This window comes from Miscanthus floridulus, chromosome 15, assembly GCF_019320115.1.
Source record: "Miscanthus floridulus cultivar M001 chromosome 15, ASM1932011v1, whole genome shotgun sequence".
In the NCBI taxonomy this organism is placed as follows: domain Eukaryota; kingdom Viridiplantae; phylum Streptophyta; class Magnoliopsida; order Poales; family Poaceae; genus Miscanthus; species Miscanthus floridulus.
In genome coordinates, this window is record NC_089594.1 from 34,367,607 (window position 1) to 34,386,000 (window position 18,394).

At 43.7% G+C, this 18,394-nt stretch overlaps 1 pseudogene; it reads right to left on the reverse strand.

The window, feature by feature from the left end:
• Window positions 1-4,779: 4,779 nt before the first annotated feature.
• LOC136507341 (G-type lectin S-receptor-like serine/threonine-protein kinase At2g19130) overlaps window positions 4,780-18,394 on the reverse strand; it is a 32,283-nt pseudogene continuing 18,668 nt past the window's right edge.

Sequence of the window (18,394 nt, forward strand, 5' to 3'; positions counted from 1 at the left end):
GCGTGTTCTACGCAGTGGCGTTAGTGGTTTTATACTACGCTCTTTCTTAAGCAATGAATCAAGTTGATTAATGAAAATATTTACATGTGTTTCTACAGTTAAAATAAGTTAAATGGATATGTTTTATGTTCCGTTGTACTGAAAATCCTTCGATAGTCGCTTTTTCGTTGAATCGCATATAGCGTGTCTTTTGCATTTGTGTGTTCGTAGCAATACGCTGTTTTGCTTATTTTATTGGTTGATGTACTGTTCTCATATATTCTTATTTGTATGCCATGTATGGATGTTTGTGTGGTGATATATGGTTCAGTCAATCGGTGAGGTTTACGTGGTGATTAAGAAGCGGTTCTCTGAAGACTAGAAGTTGAGAATTGGAAGCAGAAGATTGAAAGTTGGATACTAAAGGCTTTTGAGCGTATTGCTTTGGGGGAAAAGCAAGTTAAGGCAAGTGTACCAAAGGCCCCTTGTTACCTATGAACTATTACCATTCATATTCATGCATGTGTCTAATTTGAAATACCTTTAAGGACTTTACCTAGATGATTACTTGTACCACATATCCTTGATACCTAGGGTTTTTGGGTAGGCATTTTGGATAGATGCTGCAGCGCTTAACATAAAATAATTGTTAAACATGACTAAAGGCTATATGCAATGTGATAAAATGAAGCTTTTTATTAACAGATAGGGGACTAGAGTACGGGGTTGAGTACTCTAGTGCCTCTCCATAAGGACTTAATCCTGAAGCGGCAACCCAGGAGGTTCCGTACAACCCCGAGTGTCATATGGCTCTGACTTTAACCTGTTAACTAGATTGTACTAGCTCGTTTCTAGCTCCAGTAAGGGTAAGAGGGTATCTTTCCTTTTTCTGCTAGGGTGTGTACCGTGCTACGATGCCCACGTGTGCCACTCCTTTGTAGCTACGACTTGTTAGTGCAACTAGCTAAGGGTTTCATAGTGATACCCTACCACACTTCCTGGGAAGAGGTGTAGTGGGCCTTGCAAACCCCGGCATTGGGAATCACGGCTCGGTGGGTAAAGATGTACAATTTCTGCAGAAATAATTAACCTGTTATAACAGCCGTGCTCACGGATACGAGCGGTCTGGATCCTTCAAGATTAGTGGTTACTGTGGATGGTGGATGGTTGGGAATGGAGATAAACTTGACTATACTTTAATATCATTTGGGAATTGGGATTGTTCATTAAAGTAGTGATTTAGGATGCTAAAATTTGATTAACTAAAATTGCGAACCGCAGTCAAACAGTGTCAAGCCTTTTTGAGCCTCATAGATCCCTTTGATATACTTGCTAAGCATGGTGAGCTTACACTTGCTTTACATCCAATGAAAATCCCGGATGGGTACCAGATTGCTGGCTTGGAGGAGTTAGGCTTGTGGTCAACCAGTCAGTCGTCCCTGTGGATTTGGAGTCTTCGCCAGAAGATCGGAGTCGACTTTCCGCTGTCTATACTCTGAGGTTATTTTCCTTTTACTAAATACGTTATGTAATAAGTATTGTCTCTTGATATTACCCTTATTTGTGGCTATATGTGAGAGTTGACTTCCTGGGCTCACATATAGTGTGTATCTGGTTTTGTCGTTAAAACCGGGTGTTACACCACCGACAAATCTACCATCGTGGGATACCCCTTGGTGGACTGTCGAGCATATTCTGTCGACAAGAAGGGCTCATTCAATCCTTCCGGAGAGAGGGACGAGCTTAGCCTTGGCTTGGGAAACAAGGAGCACACAGGCCGCACCAGGGGCTAGGAAAAAGGATGACCTGGAAGCAAGGATTCGAAGAGGACAGGCACATGTACAAGAAACATGGCAGAGACCGGGAGACTAATCTTGAGCTCCAAGTGAAGGCTCTAGTTATGAAGGCGTTGGAGGAGCAAGGACTGTCCATGGCGGGCGGATCTGGTCCCCCTTAGCGGCGGCCATGGTGGGGAGGAGCCCAACAGCGGCCATGGCGGGGCGGATCTGGTCCCTTTGGCAGTGGCCATGGCGGGGAGGATCCTGGTGGCGTCCATGGCGGTGAGGAGCCCGACGGCAGCCATGGCGGGTCTCAGAGCTAGAAGCACCTCGAACAGAGAGGGAGGAGGAGCCATGGTGGGTTGGAGTTGGACGCAGCTCGAGCAGTGAAGGGGCGTGGGGCCACCAACTACGGGGAGGAAGAGAAGGGGTGTCTGACCGCCGGCCGCGGAGAGGAAGAGAAGGGGTGGTCGACGCCGGTCGTGGGGAAGAAAAGTAGCAGGGTCCGATGGTGGGAGCTTCGAGCTGATCCTGTTCTCACGACGATTCAGTCCAATACGGAGGAGTTGAGCTCGGTATTGAAGGTGGGCTAATTTAGTTGGAGGCGAATACCACAGAAACAACCTTCAATTCCATCTCTCAATGCCAAAGATATCAAACAATAGAATTGGAAAAACTCGGTTCCAATTCCAATGTCCAGGTCTGAGTATCTGCATCCAACGGGGTGTTAAGGAAATCAAGATTTTCCAGCTCTTATTTTCATATATTGGTATTCCTTTCTTAAACTATGAATCTATTCTTTTGGAAAAAAAAAGTCTCTTCACTTAAATTTTGAAACATGGAAAACACCCTTTAAATTTTTTGTATCCTTAAAGTATTCAGTATATTTCGAGTCGGACCATCTCTATAGTTCATTTGGTAGATCATCCCAAATGGCGTGCACAAACTTTTATGCTAACCGGTCTTTCTTCATCTCAACTCAAAAAATAAAACTAGGACTTTCAATTTTGTAAATTTATTTTTAGGTAATGTAAAAGAAACAACTATTCCATTCTCTATGTTTCTTCTTTTTCTTCCCTAAAAATAGAGTTGCTATATTTAAGGTGCTTTAATTTTTAGTCAATAGTCTTTGATAGCCGACCAGTACAATTGGAGCAACTCCATAAATTTTGATAACAAAAAGTAAAGAAATCGGCTCTCCAAATCGGCTTAGCCTCTCAAAATAGTAACGTACCACGGTAGATTCTCTAAAATTAGCGCTCTACTCCTCCTTATAATTATATAAATCGCTTTGATTCTTTTTTGCCATCCATTTTTCTATATATCTAGATAAATAATATGTATAGATATATAGCAAAATAGATGAACAAAAAAGTTAAAGCGACTTATAATTTGAAACGGATGGTGTATTTTCTAAACCTGCCTCATCATCAATCGTTATCTGAATTTGACCGTACCAGCATTTGAGCTTTATTAGTAGCATTTCAGAGTAGAGCGGCTCGAGGAAGATGAAGAGCAAGTATACCGGGATGGCGATTGGAGAAAAAGAAGTTAAAATGAAATACAAGGGCGTACTGAGCGTCTGGACGTTCGGACGGACGCGTGAGTTAGATGCCCCGCTCACGAGTGCGTTTCGCTCCCGTCGGTCCTTCCCCTGACCCCCTCATCTCTCTCTCCGACTCTCCGCACGGGCGACACAAGAGAGTCGGGATGAGCGGCTGAGGATGAGCACGCTCCCTGCGTGCCTCGACCTGCAGCACCCCTGTCTGTCGGCCCCCGGCTCATCTCCGGTCAAACAACATAAAACACTTGCAACATAAGACTAAAAACAGATAAAACATTTGGAACATGCTCTTGAAACATGTGTGTGAATCACATGAAACATCCAAAATAAAACAAGTGCATCTTGCAACATGAAACCACTTGCTACAACACAAGTTTGAAAACAACTGAAACATTTGGAACATATTGTTACAACATATGCAACATCCAGAAAAAAAACGATTGCAACATACGTTTTGAAACAGATGAAATATTTTGAACAAACACTTGCAAATGCCTCTGAAGTTGCAACAAATGTAACATATGCAACATCCCTTGATCTACTTTTGGAACATCAAGATGAAACAATTGTGATATACATCTAAAACGCCTGAAACATTTGAAACATGCATATGCAACATAGGGGAGTGGAAGGCGTGGCGCAATGCGTGAGCACCACCAGCACCGCCCGCGCTCGTGGGTGCCCTTGGCTCGGCCGGGGAAGATCTGAGGCGCCACGGCACATGCGCTCTAACAGCCATGGTGGGGTCAGCAACTACGGCGTTGGAAGACGGACGAACGATAAGGGAGAGAGCGACATAGGTGTCTGGGACGGTGCGCGGCGCGGGGTAGTAGGGCATGGTGCTGCTGGATAAGGATGAGTGAGTGGGGATTCATTTTTCTATTTCTGAGAGAGATGGAGAGATGGCGCCCGCTCCTGGGGAGCCGCGTCCGGGATTGTTGGTCAGTTTTTTTTTACAACAACTAACAAAATGGGATGCACGAATGGGTTTTTACAGCTGTAGAAGTAGCTCTTAAAGAACAAGATAATTCTTTTTTTCTATATCTTATCTCAATAACAGATAAAAATTAGACCCCTGAAATACAGGACAAATGTAACAAAATGTTGCAAACAAATTTATTACAAGATAACTTTTAGCATTTTATTTTCAGATATCGAAACAAAAAGAAAGACTGACACATGTCCTAATTTGCACTGAGGTTAATGCCAAACTAAGGACTTATTTGGATACCCCTCCGATTATAACAATTAAATTATATAATCAAAGTTTGATCCAAAATATGATCCTATAATCCAGGCGAGATCCGGTAAGGATTATGAATGTTAAAGTCTTGTCTCTACCTGATTGGTCCAACTTACCAAACTGTAGAGGATAAAGTAGAAATTTATCAATCTAACTAACCATAATCAATTACCATAATTTATTGATCCAAACACTTCGATTATTACAATCCATAATTATTATTATAATATTATAATAATTCAATATACAATTTAGATCAGAATAATCGAGTTGTGATCCATGCCCCTAACTACTGTTTTATAGAGGGGACTGTGAGAGGCCATCAAAGTACGCTCTGGTAGGCGTACCCACAAAGGTGGCATTACCGGCGAATGCTGCTTGCATCGACGTCGGAATCGGCGGCACGTCCAGGATCACGACCCCCTCCAGCGCCTGGACCACCTGCTCCATCGACGGCCGGTGAGCCTCGTCGTCCTGCACGCACCAGCAGGCCACCCTGCACGCGCGTTCCAGCTCCTAAGCGTCCGCGTCGCCGTGCAGGCGCTCGTCCAGCAGCCCGACGAGCGCCTCCCCTTCGTTGACCTTTCTCGCGGCCACCAGCGGTAAGTACCCCGACAGCGACGCCTCCTGCTCTGTAGTCGCCCAGCTTCGTGCGTTTCTCCGGCCTGAAATGATCTCCAGCAGCACCATGCCGTAGCTGTACACGTCGGCCTTGGCGGTGATGGGCACGCCGGAGATCCACTCCGGCGCGAGGTACCCGATGGTGCCCCTCACCGTAGTCAGGACCCTGCTGAAGTCCCTTCCAAGCAGCTTCGCCATGCCGAAGTCGGCGACCTTGGGCACGAGGTTGACGTCGAGCAGGATGTTCTCCGGCTTGATGTCGCAGTGGATGATGCAGTCCCGGCACCTCTCGTGGAGGTACAGCAAGCCCCGGGCGGCGCCCAGCGCGATCTGGAACCTCGCGCGCCAGCTCAGCGCCGGCGCCGCCGTGAAGAGCGCCCTGTCCAACGAGCCGTTGGGCATGTGGTCGTAGACGAGCAGCCGCTTGCTGCCGTGGGAGGAGAAGCCGCGGAGCCGGACGAGGTTGACGTGTTGGATCATGCCGATGGTGCGCACCTCGTTCCTGAACTGCTTGTCCCCAACGCAGAGGACGCCTTCCAGCTTCTTCACGGCAACGGCGGCGCCGACACCGGACAACGTACCTTTGTACACTGAGCCGAAGCTGCCACCGCCGAGCTTCTCCGAGAAGTTCTTCGTCGCCCTCCTCATGTCGTTGTACTTGAACGCCACGAGGCTACCGCCTTCTCCTAAACATCTTAACAAGCACGGTCGCGATGACAGACACGCAGGCTAGGATCGACGCAGCTGAGGCAACAGAAACGAAGACGACGACCGTTCTTTTACGACGGCCATTCGAGGGCACGTCCATGGCAGACAGCCGGAGGTAAAGGTCATCCGTGCTTGCTGTGTCCATGGCAGACAAGCCGATCAGATCACCGTACCAGAGAGCACAGCGACTACCGTAGGAGTAAGCGTTGCAGTCACAGCTCCTCAAACACGCTGACCTGCAGTCTTCAGCGCTTGATGGTGATGCTCCTGCAGCCGCAGGCGACGAGTTACTCAGCAAGGAAATACCTGGCGCCAGCAAGAAGGCGTCGCCGCCGTCCTTGTCGCGCAACGAACTGTTGTGACAGTGCAAGGGATTGTTCCGGCGGCAGCCATGTGAGTGGTCTCCGAGCTCCCAGTCCTCCACGGAGGAGGGCCGGAAGCCGGCGTGGGAGCTACATAGTGGCTCGCTCTTCTCGTCGCAGATGCCGAACGCGCCGCAGATGGCGTAGACGTCGCAGAGCTTTTGCGGCTCCGCCCATATGACCATCCACTCGTCGGCGGACGGCAGCCACATGATCTGCCTCGCCTGGCCGGAGACGTCCACGACTAACCTGGAGATGACCGTGGGATCTTGCAGGGAGTAGTCGAAGTAGCTGGCGTTCGAGGTGTTCACGAACTCGAAGTTGTACTTGTCGTGCGACGTCATCTCCGGGAGACCGGCAAATATGCTGCCTTTCCACTCTCCACTGCTCCAGAAGTTCACTGTCCTGTTCCAGGACAGGAAGAACTGGCTGGTCCCGTGCGGATCGATTCCCAGGGAGTACATGCCGGGAGCCGGGTCACTGGAGCTCCTCCAAGAAGTCAGAGCCTGCACGTGGCCGGTGATCTTGTTCATGCCGAGACGGACTCCCGGGAGCCATGTGTCGGTGGGGTGCTCAGCGCTCTGCCACAGGACCTCGCCATCGTCGAGCCGGAGGACGAGGTTTCCGGTGTCCAAGAGGACAGCCACGGTGCCGTTGGAGCTGCTGCCGGAGATGACGACGTTCGAGGACCAGACGAGCTCGCCGACCTCGTTGGTGAGCACGAGGTTGCCGTCCGGCGCAACGGCGAGCTGAGAGGACGCGGGGTCCGAGACCGGCGTGGCTCTGTTCGCAACCCACACGTACTGATGATCGAGTTGGGAGTGAACTCATCTGGTACCTACCTATCCGTTGATAGCAAGTTATTATACACAGCAACTAAACTAGCCCAGGAAAACCCTCCTTGAGCAGGTTTTGACAATCCGAGGCCAATTCGAGATTTTAAAAAAAAACTCATCGATCTTATGATAAGCGCGTAAATTACGTGTAGAAAATCTTTTAGGATAACACCATCCCGTCTAGAGGATAGCGACTGATTAAAAGATCTATCTATCTAATCGATCAATACCTAATCTATCTACGTAAAGAATGATTTGTAGCAACGGAACAAATTTTTTGTAGGGGCGGCTGGTGATGGAGCTGCCCCTACAGTGGCGTGCTCGGGAGCCCAGAGACCAGCTACTCCTAGAAATAGAACAGCAGGGGCGGCGCCCATACGAGCCGCCCCTACAAATGGGTCGGATTTATAGGGGCGGCTCACTCACCAGCCGCCCCTGGTATTGTTATTTGTAGGGGCGGCTGGTGATTGAGTCGCCCCTACAAATGACCCACATATAAAGTAGACTGCAACATCTTCTTCCTACTCGGGTCACTCACTCCAACCCATCAAAGAAAGGTGGGGAGGCCTTAGGCACCTCCCAAAAATTGCTCTACTAAGGGAGAAGTTTTTGGTCTTAAATCCTTTGGTGGTGAGGTTATAGACGGTAAGAAAATGCTATTCCATATTTTTTTTATGAAGTTTTAATGGTTGGTTAGTGAGTAATTAGAGTTTTGCTTTTCTCTCTCTTCTATGGTGCTTGAGCTACTTATGAAGCAAATTAGACCTAAGTTTTGAATGTACTAGGGTAAATTAGGGAGGAGAACAAGATCATACCCTTATTTGGTCCATGTTTCTTGATTTTAGTGAACAATTAGTTAGTTTTATGTATGTTTCATGTGCATGTAGATCTAGATCTAGGGTTTGGTTTTTTTTATTAATTTCAGTTTTGTAAATTTGTGTTTGATGAAATTGGACTAGGGTTTGCATGAAAGATATTGGGTAAAATATAATTATTTCTAATTGTTGTCTTTGAAATTATTTATTGTAATCAATAAATATGTATTTTAATTATTTTATGGATAAATGAGCCATTAATATTTTTTCTTCTACCATGGTGTGTTTGTATGCTTCATGTAATTATATTTGATTTATATTCATATATATCTGAAGTATATACAATTATTCTCAAGTAATTATTAATTTGATTCATTTTTATATATATCTGAATAAGTAGTCCTTTAATGTTTGTTTTGTTGTTGTTGTAAAAGATGGAGTACAGAAACTCTTGGATGTATGGTTCGTTAAGGTTCAAGGTAGGTTTCCGTGAAGAGGTGGATAAATTTATTGAAGTCGCAAAGAAGCATGCAACGACATTGACAGAGAATAAGGATACAATTATTTGTCCCTATAAAGATTGCGAGAACCGTATGGCATGGACAGATGTGACTATCATCAGATCACATTTGATTATGTGAGGATTTGTTGAGGACTACACAATGTGGATTCATCATGGTAAAACGGTTATTGTTAACGACGAGGATGAGGAGGAATACGACGACGAAACTCTAGAATCCCTGTCCCAATATTCAGCAGAGCTTGATGCACGAATGGATTCAGAGTTTGACAATGAACAAGGTGGTGATGCTGGTGGTTGGGATGGTAACAACGAAGGTGGTGCCAATAATGATGGTGGAGCATGTGTCGGGGATAAAGATGATTTGGAGGACATGATTCGAGCCCTTGGACCAGAGATTTTACTAAATAGCTCAAAAGGTCTAGAAAATTTGGAAATGGTGACAAAAGCATCGAAGGAGACTGTATGGTGTTGAAAAGAGTTGTCCGACACATTGGACATTGCTACGTTTTGTGCTTGAGCTACTCATCCTGAAGGCTAAGTATGGCTGGTCAGACTGTAGTTTCAATGATCTATTGCATCTCCTGTCATGGGTGCTATCATAACCAAACTCAGTTCCCGCCAACACATACCAAGCGAAGAAGGTCATAAGTCCATTGACAATGGGGGTTGAAAAAAATCCATGCATGCCCCAACCACTGTATACTTTTTTGTGGCGAAACGTTCAAGTCACTGGATAAATGTTCGCGGGGTGGGTCCAGCCGATACAAGAACAGTGACCTTTACGGTGGGGATGAAGCCTCTATGGACAAAAAGAGGAATAAGAAGGGTACAAAAAAGGTGGTACATGAATCTCAGCCCCTAGAGGACACTCCATTAGGCAATGATGCAAAGCAGAGAAGAATTCCTTCCTTAGTAATGTGGTACCTGCTAGTGACCGACTGCTTGAGATGTATCTTCCTAAACCCTAAAGAAGCCGCACTCATGACATGGTGGGATGATGAGCACAAGGTAGATGATGATAAGATTGCACACCCAGCTGATTGTAGTCAGTGGCAAAGGTTCGATGAGAAGCACAAAGAATTCAACGATGACCCAATGAATGTACGTTTTGGCTTGCGCACCGATGGAATGAATCCCTTCAATGAGAGGATGAGCGACCACTGCACTTGGCCAGTGATCCTGACCATGTACAACATCCCAACGTGGTTGTGTCAGAAGAGAAAGTACCTTCTCCTCACTATTCTTATTTCTGGCCCTAAACAACCAGGCATTGATATAGACATGTTCCTCGAGCCTTTGATGCAAGAAATGGAGAGGCTATGGAGGCATGGGGAGCCGATGTACTGTGGCAGAACCTCCTAAATTATAGGACCCACATGCACTTGTCACTGTCCAACGACCTTTGACAACTATGCATATGTTCCTAGTAACTTAAGAAGTCTGTCGGGTGTCCTCGGAGAACCCCGAATCATCCACGATTTCCGAGCAGGATCACATTATAGAGTCATTGCAGTATTACAACATTTATTCAAATATATATATCAGAGTAAAATAGCAGAAGTCTTACGATAACTTAATTTACAAACCAGTTGTTTCAAACCTTACAAACTAAGTTCGATAATTATTACAAATCATAGTAGTAGTGGAGTGGCATAATTAACATAAACATAACACACAAAATAAGCATCCTACCCAAGGATCACACATTCACTTATCGTCATTGACAGGAACAAAAGTCATGCAGCAAGGTCCAAAATAGACCTGCTCATGAGGCTCACCTGCAACAAGGGTTAACCAACCCTGAGTACAAAAGTACTCAACAAGACTTAACCAAAATAAAAACTGAGAAGACTCAGGAATGCAGGCTCAGGGATTCAAGATATGGCTTTAGCAATACTCAAAGTTCTTTTGCGTAAAAGCTCTTTAACAAAATTTTAGTATTTCAACATTCAAACTTCATCAGAACCATATATGAATCTGCCCTGATCTGTAATGAGATCATGAACCTCATATCAAACGCTTTCTCAAACCTTACTCAAGTTTTAGTTATTAACTACGATGATGAACAGTGAGTTGAGTCTCCATAACCGAGGAGCAACGACGATTCGAACCGATTATTAACCCAGCTGGGGATTCCAGACCACACGACATATGCAGGTCCCCGACTTGCATATATCAACCTACCCTCAGATCTTCTAAAACAAGAACGGGTCCACGCCACCCGAGAATACAGTACTCCACCAATCTAGCCCATTGCCATGTGGGTACATGCTATTCCCGCCATCTCTCCACTCCCAGTGCACGAGTAGCCATTCTCATAATAGAATAGCCGAGTTAAGACTTACCGGAGTATGTGGTTAGTACTACAAAGTCTCATCTCATGCAATTCAACAACGGACGGACCTTAATCAACACAGGCGGAAAGAAGCCGCTCACAAGACCTCCATGTCTTGTGGCTCTCACACACCGAGTCCGCCCGGTCTAGATTTATTACTTCCATGCTCATATCTCATGATAACATAAGTAACCAAAGATCCATTTAAAATTCTCAGGTGACAGGTAATCACCCGACTAAGCATGACTAAGCATAACTAAACATTTAAGAATAAAATAGGTAATCAAGGTAGATATGGAAAAACAAGGTTGGTGATGCACCAATTAGGTTTCCACTTGACTCCTAATCACTTAATGCAGTATAGAAAAGCAAAAGCGATAAAATTTGTAAAATACAAGGTAGGATTAAATGCATCTGGGGCTTGCCTTCGTTGACGGAAAAGTTAGGTTCCTGCGACGTTCCACAATTATCCAATCTGACCTCAACAGACGGATTAACCTCCTCCGCAACTTTATTAACTACCACGTGTTCACCTTCGTTCACTACATGTAGTAACAATGCCATGTTTAACATGATGCGGGCTACGAAACATGATGCTCGATGATGGATACAAAATTAACAATTCGAATACAACTCTCCTTTGCGGTGCAGTTGCAAGTCAAACTAACTAAATCTTTTTTGTAACACATACATCAATTGCCAAGGATCATTATCAACTAATGACCCAAGGTCATCACTCAATCCAAAAATTCAATCAAAACCTAAATCATTAAAGATTACTATTTGCTTTTATGAATTAATTATTTAATTCAAAATTATGAAATAAATCAACTTATTCTAATTGAGCTCAAAGTTTTTGTAAATGTTCATTACATGATAACTAAGTGGCAAAATAATTTTCATAATTTTTGGATAATTAATTAAGCCTAGAAAAATCATGGAAACTCATTTAGTAATTAATTGAGCAATTTTCATCACATTCAAAAAGTACTGAAAAACAATATTTCATATTTTTATTAAATAATATACATCACAGAGAGGTCACACAAAAGTTTTCATAATTTTTGGAACTCTAAATAATTCTACACAAAAATAACAAAAACTAATACTATTCACTCAAATCTGAAAAATAGAAAAATCCATTTTCAAACCACTGAGTCACTGACAAGGTGACCCCACATGTCATCTTCAACCTCCCGCGTTTGACTACGACGATGATGGCGCTGACCGACGTAATCTCGCCGCTGGTGAGACCAACAGCGACGGCGAAGATACCAACACGTTCACCATGACTAGGCGCATCGATTTGTGGCACTACTGAGATTAATTACGACACGATACAAGCACTTCGCCGGCCATGGCGGACATGGTGGCTCGGCGACACTACGCCGGCGACAGGAGCCCAATAGTGATTAAATAAATGGCACAAGAAGGTCCAACAGCTCACCCCGAACGCAATGGAGCAAAGAGCGAGGTCAGAGGATCAACAGAGATGTTGGTCAATGTCCACGGTGATCACGGCGGCGCAAACAACGACGACGGCGGTGAACCGGTGACCGTGATGGACAAATTAACCAAGCAATGAGGTATTTAGCACCATGGCATCGAGACAAAACTGTAGGTGCACTAAGCAAGAGCCAAGACTCACTGGAGAGCGCTGGCCGCGGTGAAATGGGATCACCGGCGAGGTTGCCGGCCACGAGGAAGAAAGGTTCGCACAGCGGGTTCCCGGCGGAATCAGGCGACCCAAGCTAGCTGGATGGATGCATAAGAAGGAGACGGAGCTGGAACTGGCTTTGCTGTGACGGTGAAGCACTACAGCGACGATGCGGGCTCGCCGGAGTTGAGCTGTGGCGACGGGAAGAACAGAGCAAGGGAAAGGAAGAACGGCGACGGCACCGGGGCTTTATAGGGCGGCCAAGGAAACAAGAGGAAGACACGTCGCGGCCTTCTCCACACTAGCACAAAGCCAAGGGCGGCCACAGGCGCGTCTGGAACCGAGCAGAAGGACGCCGACGGTGGGGCGGTGGTCGTGGCACTGTTCCACTTATTTACAGAATTGCCATCCGTTTTAAAATCCAAATTACTCCCAAATTTGTATAACAACTCAAAAATCTCCAAAAATAAAAGTTGTTCAAAATTCAAAGTTCTACAACTTTGCTTTTATAACCACCCCTTAATTCGGTCTACATTTTGAAATGAAATTTTGAATTCAAATAGGGGACATTTAAAGAATTTCGCCTTTTCAAATTACTTCAAATTTTTCATAACAACTTTGAAAACTCCAAAAACAAACTTTGTATAACTTGCCAAGCTCTACACTTTTGCTTTTAGGCTCAACCCCAAAATGTGCTTAGATTTTGAAATGGGTTTTTAGGGTAGGATTTAAATACTGAAAATCAGGGTTTTTCTTGAAAATTCAAATCCAACCAAAATTTTGAACTTGATTCAAACAATACAATTCCACACATACCACATAAACGTAAACTTGTTTTAGTGTATGCATATCAAAATTTTCACTACCACATGAATGATGTGCTATGCATATGATGACATGGCATATTTTAATATTTAAACACCCAAGGTGTTACAATCCTTCCCCCTAAAAGAAATCTTGTCCCAAGATTCAAAGTCATAGGGTAAGTAATGGAAAAGGAAATGTGTCGCGCGAACACATACAAAATCTGTCCATAAAACAGCCAAGGTTCCTTTACAAACATGATTCTTATCATCAAAGCAGACTAACATTATTCTATATCGACGCAAGAAACTCTGGAAATTTTTCTAGCAAGTAATCTTCGGATTCCCAAGTAGCTTCTTCTTCGGAATGTTGATTCCATTGTATCTTGTAGAACTTGATTGTCCTTCTTCGTGTGACACAATCTTTCTAATCCAAACTCGGATAGGATATTCGGAATAGGTCAAATCAGGTTCAAGTTCCACTCCTTCAACCTCAACATTCTGCTCAGGCACTCAAAGACACTTCTTCAATTGAGAAACATGGAACACATCATGCACAGCTAAAAGATGTTCGGATAGCTTGAAGCGATATGCCACTTTTCCATACCTTTCTAAAATTTGAAATGGTCCAATATAACAAGGTGCCAACTTGCCTTTAACACCAAAATAGGTAACTCCCTCCATTGGTGATACCTTTAGATATACAAAATCTCCCTTGTTAAACACTAAAGGTCTATGTCGTTTATCTGCATAACTCTTTTGTCGGGACTAAGCTATCTTCAAATTACTTTGTATTTGCCTAACCTTGTCTTCTGTTTTTTTCACAAGGTCAACTCCAAAGAACCTTGTTTCCCCGGGCTCAGACCAACTCAGTGATGTTCTGCATCTACGACCATAGAGTGCTTCAAATGGAGCCATTCTAATGCCCTCCTGATAACTATTGTTGTATGAAAACTCAGCCAAAGGCAAACATTCATCCCACTTCTTGGAATAGTTAAGAACACAACATCTTAACATATCTTCAAGTACTTGATTGACCCTTTCAGTCTGACCATCAGTCTGGGGATGATAAGCTGTACTATACAGGAGTTTGGTACCTAACGAAGCATGCAAGTGTTTCCAAAAGCTGGAGACAAACTGTGTACCCCGATCTGACACTATGGTCTTTGGTACTCCATATAGACTCATGATTCTTGCTAGATACATCTTGGCATACTGGATAGTAGGATATATACTCTTGACTGGAAGAAAATGTGCTGACTTAGTTAGTCGATCTACAATGACCCATATTGAGTCAAAACCTTTTGATGTCTTGGGTAGACCAACAATAAAGTCCATACTAATATCCTCCCACTTCCAAGTTGGAATAGGTAATGGCTGTAACTCTCCAGCAGACCTCAAATGTATAGCTTTCACCTTTTGATAAGTATCACACTTGGCTATATACCGGGCAATTTCTATCTTCATTTTGGTCCACCAAAACCTTTGTTTCAAGTCATGGTACATCTTATTACTTCCCGGATGAATAGATAGCCTAGTAGCAAGTGCTTCTTCAAGAATTGACTGTCGCAACTCTGGAACCTTTGGTACCACTAAGCGATTCTTGAACCATAACACACCTTCATCATCTACTTTGAAGCATTCTGCTTTCCCATTCTTGATTCTTTCTTTGATATGGGCTATACCCTTGTTTTCTTTCTGAGTAGCAATAATCTGATCTTGAATAGTGGCTTCAACAGTTATATTGGTTAAACTTCCTTATTGAATTACCTCTATACTTAACTTTTCCATCTCTTGGCATAAAGTCAAACCCGTTGTTCTTATTGTCAAACAATTGCAATGGCTCTTTTGACTGAGGGCATCTGGCAACTACATTTGCTTTACCAGGATGGTAATGTACTTCCAAGTCATAATCCTTAATCAATTGTAACCATCTTCTCTGTTGCATGTTCAAATCCGATTGAGTAAAGATATACTTTAAACTCTTGTGATCTGTGTAAATATGGCACGTATTACCAAGCAGATAATGCCGCCAAATCTTTAGAGCATGGACAACTGCTGCTAACTCTAGATCATGAGTGGGATAGTGCTCTTCATGTTGCTTAAGTTGTCTGGAAGCATAGGCAATGACTCGGCCTTCTTGCATCAATACACATCCAATACCCATACTAGAAGCATCACAATAAACGTCAAATGACTTCTCGATATCAGGTTGGGCTAATATTGGTGCAGTGGTTAACAGTCTCTTCAAAGTCTAGAAAGCTTCTTCACATTTAGAGGACCAGACAAACTTGGCTTGGTTCTTCAACAACCCAGTGATGGACTTGGATACTCTAGAGAAATTTGGAATAAAACGACAGTAATACCTCGCCATTCCTAGAAAACTCCGAACCTAATGAACAGTGGTTGGCGGTTTTCAATCAAGCACATCCTTAACTTTGCTTGGATCAACAGCAACTCCTTCAGCTGATAAGACATGTCCAAGAAACTATACTTCCTTAAGCCAGAAGTCACACTTACTGAATTTGGCATATAGTTGATGTTCTCTTAAGCGGGTCAGGACAATTCTGAGATGTTCCGCGTGTTCCTTCTTGTTCTTGGAATAAACCAGGATATCATCAACAAACACCACCACAAACTTGTTTAGCTCAGGCATGAATACTGAATTCATCAGATACATGAAATGAGCTGGGGCATTTGTCAAACCAAAAGACATTACCAAGTATTCATATAATCCATATCTCGTGGTAAATGCCATTTTGGGAATATCTTCAGGCTTAATTTTGATTTGGTGACAGCCTGACCTTAAATCAATCTTGGAGAAAACTTTGGCTCCAGCCAGTTGATCAAAAAGCAAGTCTATCCGAGGTAAGGGATACTTATTCTTAATGGTCACTTCATTCAACGGATGATAGTCAATACATAACCTTAGGGTCTCATCTTTCTTCTTCACAAAAATTGCAGGGCATCTCCAAGGTGATGAAATAGGTTGAATAAATCCTTTCCCAATCAACTCTTGCAACTGAGTCTTCAACTCAGCTAATTCCTTGGGAGGCATCCTATAAGCTCTCCAAGAGATCGGAGCTGTTCCAGGCTTTAACTCTATGTTAAACTGAACATCCCTATCTGGTGGTAGACCGGGTAAATCCTCAGGAAATACATCAGGGAATTCACAAACTACCAGGATATCTCTAATCTCCTTGACAAAAGTTGCACAAACTCTTTCCACTGATCTCCTTAAGGTTGGAAGTTGGATAAGAAGCTAAGAATTACTATCAGGCAAACTCACCCTTAATGTCCTATGCAAAGCATCTATAACAGCCTTATGTTGATACATCCAATTCATTCCCAAGATCATATCTATATCTCGATCCTTGAGAATAATCATGGTAGTGGGAAAAATATGCCCACCCAGGTTTATGGGTACCTGGTATACCATTTCCTTAGTACACAGACGTCCCCCGGGCGACTATATAAAGAAATTTTCCTTTGTTTCCCCAATTGGAATTGCATGCTTTACGACAAAGGTTCTATTGATGAATGAATGAGATGCACCAGAATAAAAAAGCATAACAACAGGGTGATCAGCGATAGGAAACATACCCATCATCACTGGCTCCCCTTCCGGAATTTCTCCAGCTTGAATATAGAACACTCGTCCTGTCTTCCTTTCATCTTTGCCCTTCTGAGCATTCTGATTGTGGTTCTTGTTCTGTGCTTGACCCTGTTGTTGATTGGTAGGGGCCTTCTGATAATTTTGATTAGCCTGCTTGGGATACGGACATTACCTAGAGAAATGACCGGTCCTTCCACAATTGTAACATGGATAATTGTGACCCTGGGATGTTGGAGCATTGCCACCAGGAGCATTTGTCTGTAGATTGCAGCCATGGTTTCCTTGCACCATATTCTGATTATGCACCATATTCTGATTACTCTGAGCTATCTCTCGAAGCAATCGAGCATTTTCTACGGTCACATGGACCAGTACTGCTATAGCATCAGCTAAAGTTGGCGGAACTGGCGATGGATCAGGAACACCACCCTCTTCATGCGAAGAACCAAGAATATCCGAAGCACGAGTACGAGGCATCTGTTCATAACAAATCAAACTTTACTCACAAGCTTTTATTGAGATATAAAAGAGCTCACTACAAACACATTACATTGGGTTTACTTATTTAAGCACAAGCCCGCACCTAAACAAGACTACTTAACTTAACTAGATCTCCTATTTTACAACTCTACTCTTCTCCTTGACCACATCAAACCTCGTGATCGGTATCCATTCCGGAAACATTTCCGCCTTCATTATCACTTTCATCCACCATCACTAATTCTTTTGGATCTTCTTCTCCTTCCTCTTCAAGTTCATCATCATCAGCAATGATGACACCAGGGTCCATTGCATTAGCTTGAGGTTCATGATTTGGATCCAGGAGGTTGCTCAGCCTATGGACTTCTTCATGCAAAGTAGTATTATGTTCTTCTAAATCTTCTACATAAAATTCTAGCTCATGCGTTCTAGCTCTAGCTACATCTTCCCTATGCCAAGCCTTATTTCTCCCTTCCACCATATGAACTAACATATGCTCGTAGTTCTTATGAGCGGTGGTGCGACACTTCAATTGATCCTTTAACTTGCCCATCCGGATAGTATCCAAGGCCCTATCTCTAGTAGCATGTGCTAACTCTGCTGAAAGCCTCTATATCTCTGCCTGGGGATCAGGCCTAGAGCTGCTACTGCTAGCACCGTCATTTCTAGGGGCAAGCTGGTGACGAGGAACTCCTTTAGGTCCAACGGACTTACGGGGCGTTACTTTGGTGCGAGCTATACTATAGGAAGCAAGATTAATCCAATTAAGACCATTAGATCAAAATCTAAAGAGCAGCTAGGATGGATTACATAACTTACCCAAACTCACTACCCAACCCAGACTCAGGGTGAAGGAAGTAACAAGTGAATTAATCATGATGCATGAATCGGTCTTACAAACAAAAACATCAAAGCTTATAAGATACATAACCACAGTTATTTATATATAGGGCATAATAAGATTACTACTCCACCACACAAACCCTTTTTAATCAATTAAGGAATGGTGAGAATGAAATAAGATAAGCCAGAAGCAATTTGGACCAAATTAACAAGTCATTTATTTGTCCAAAA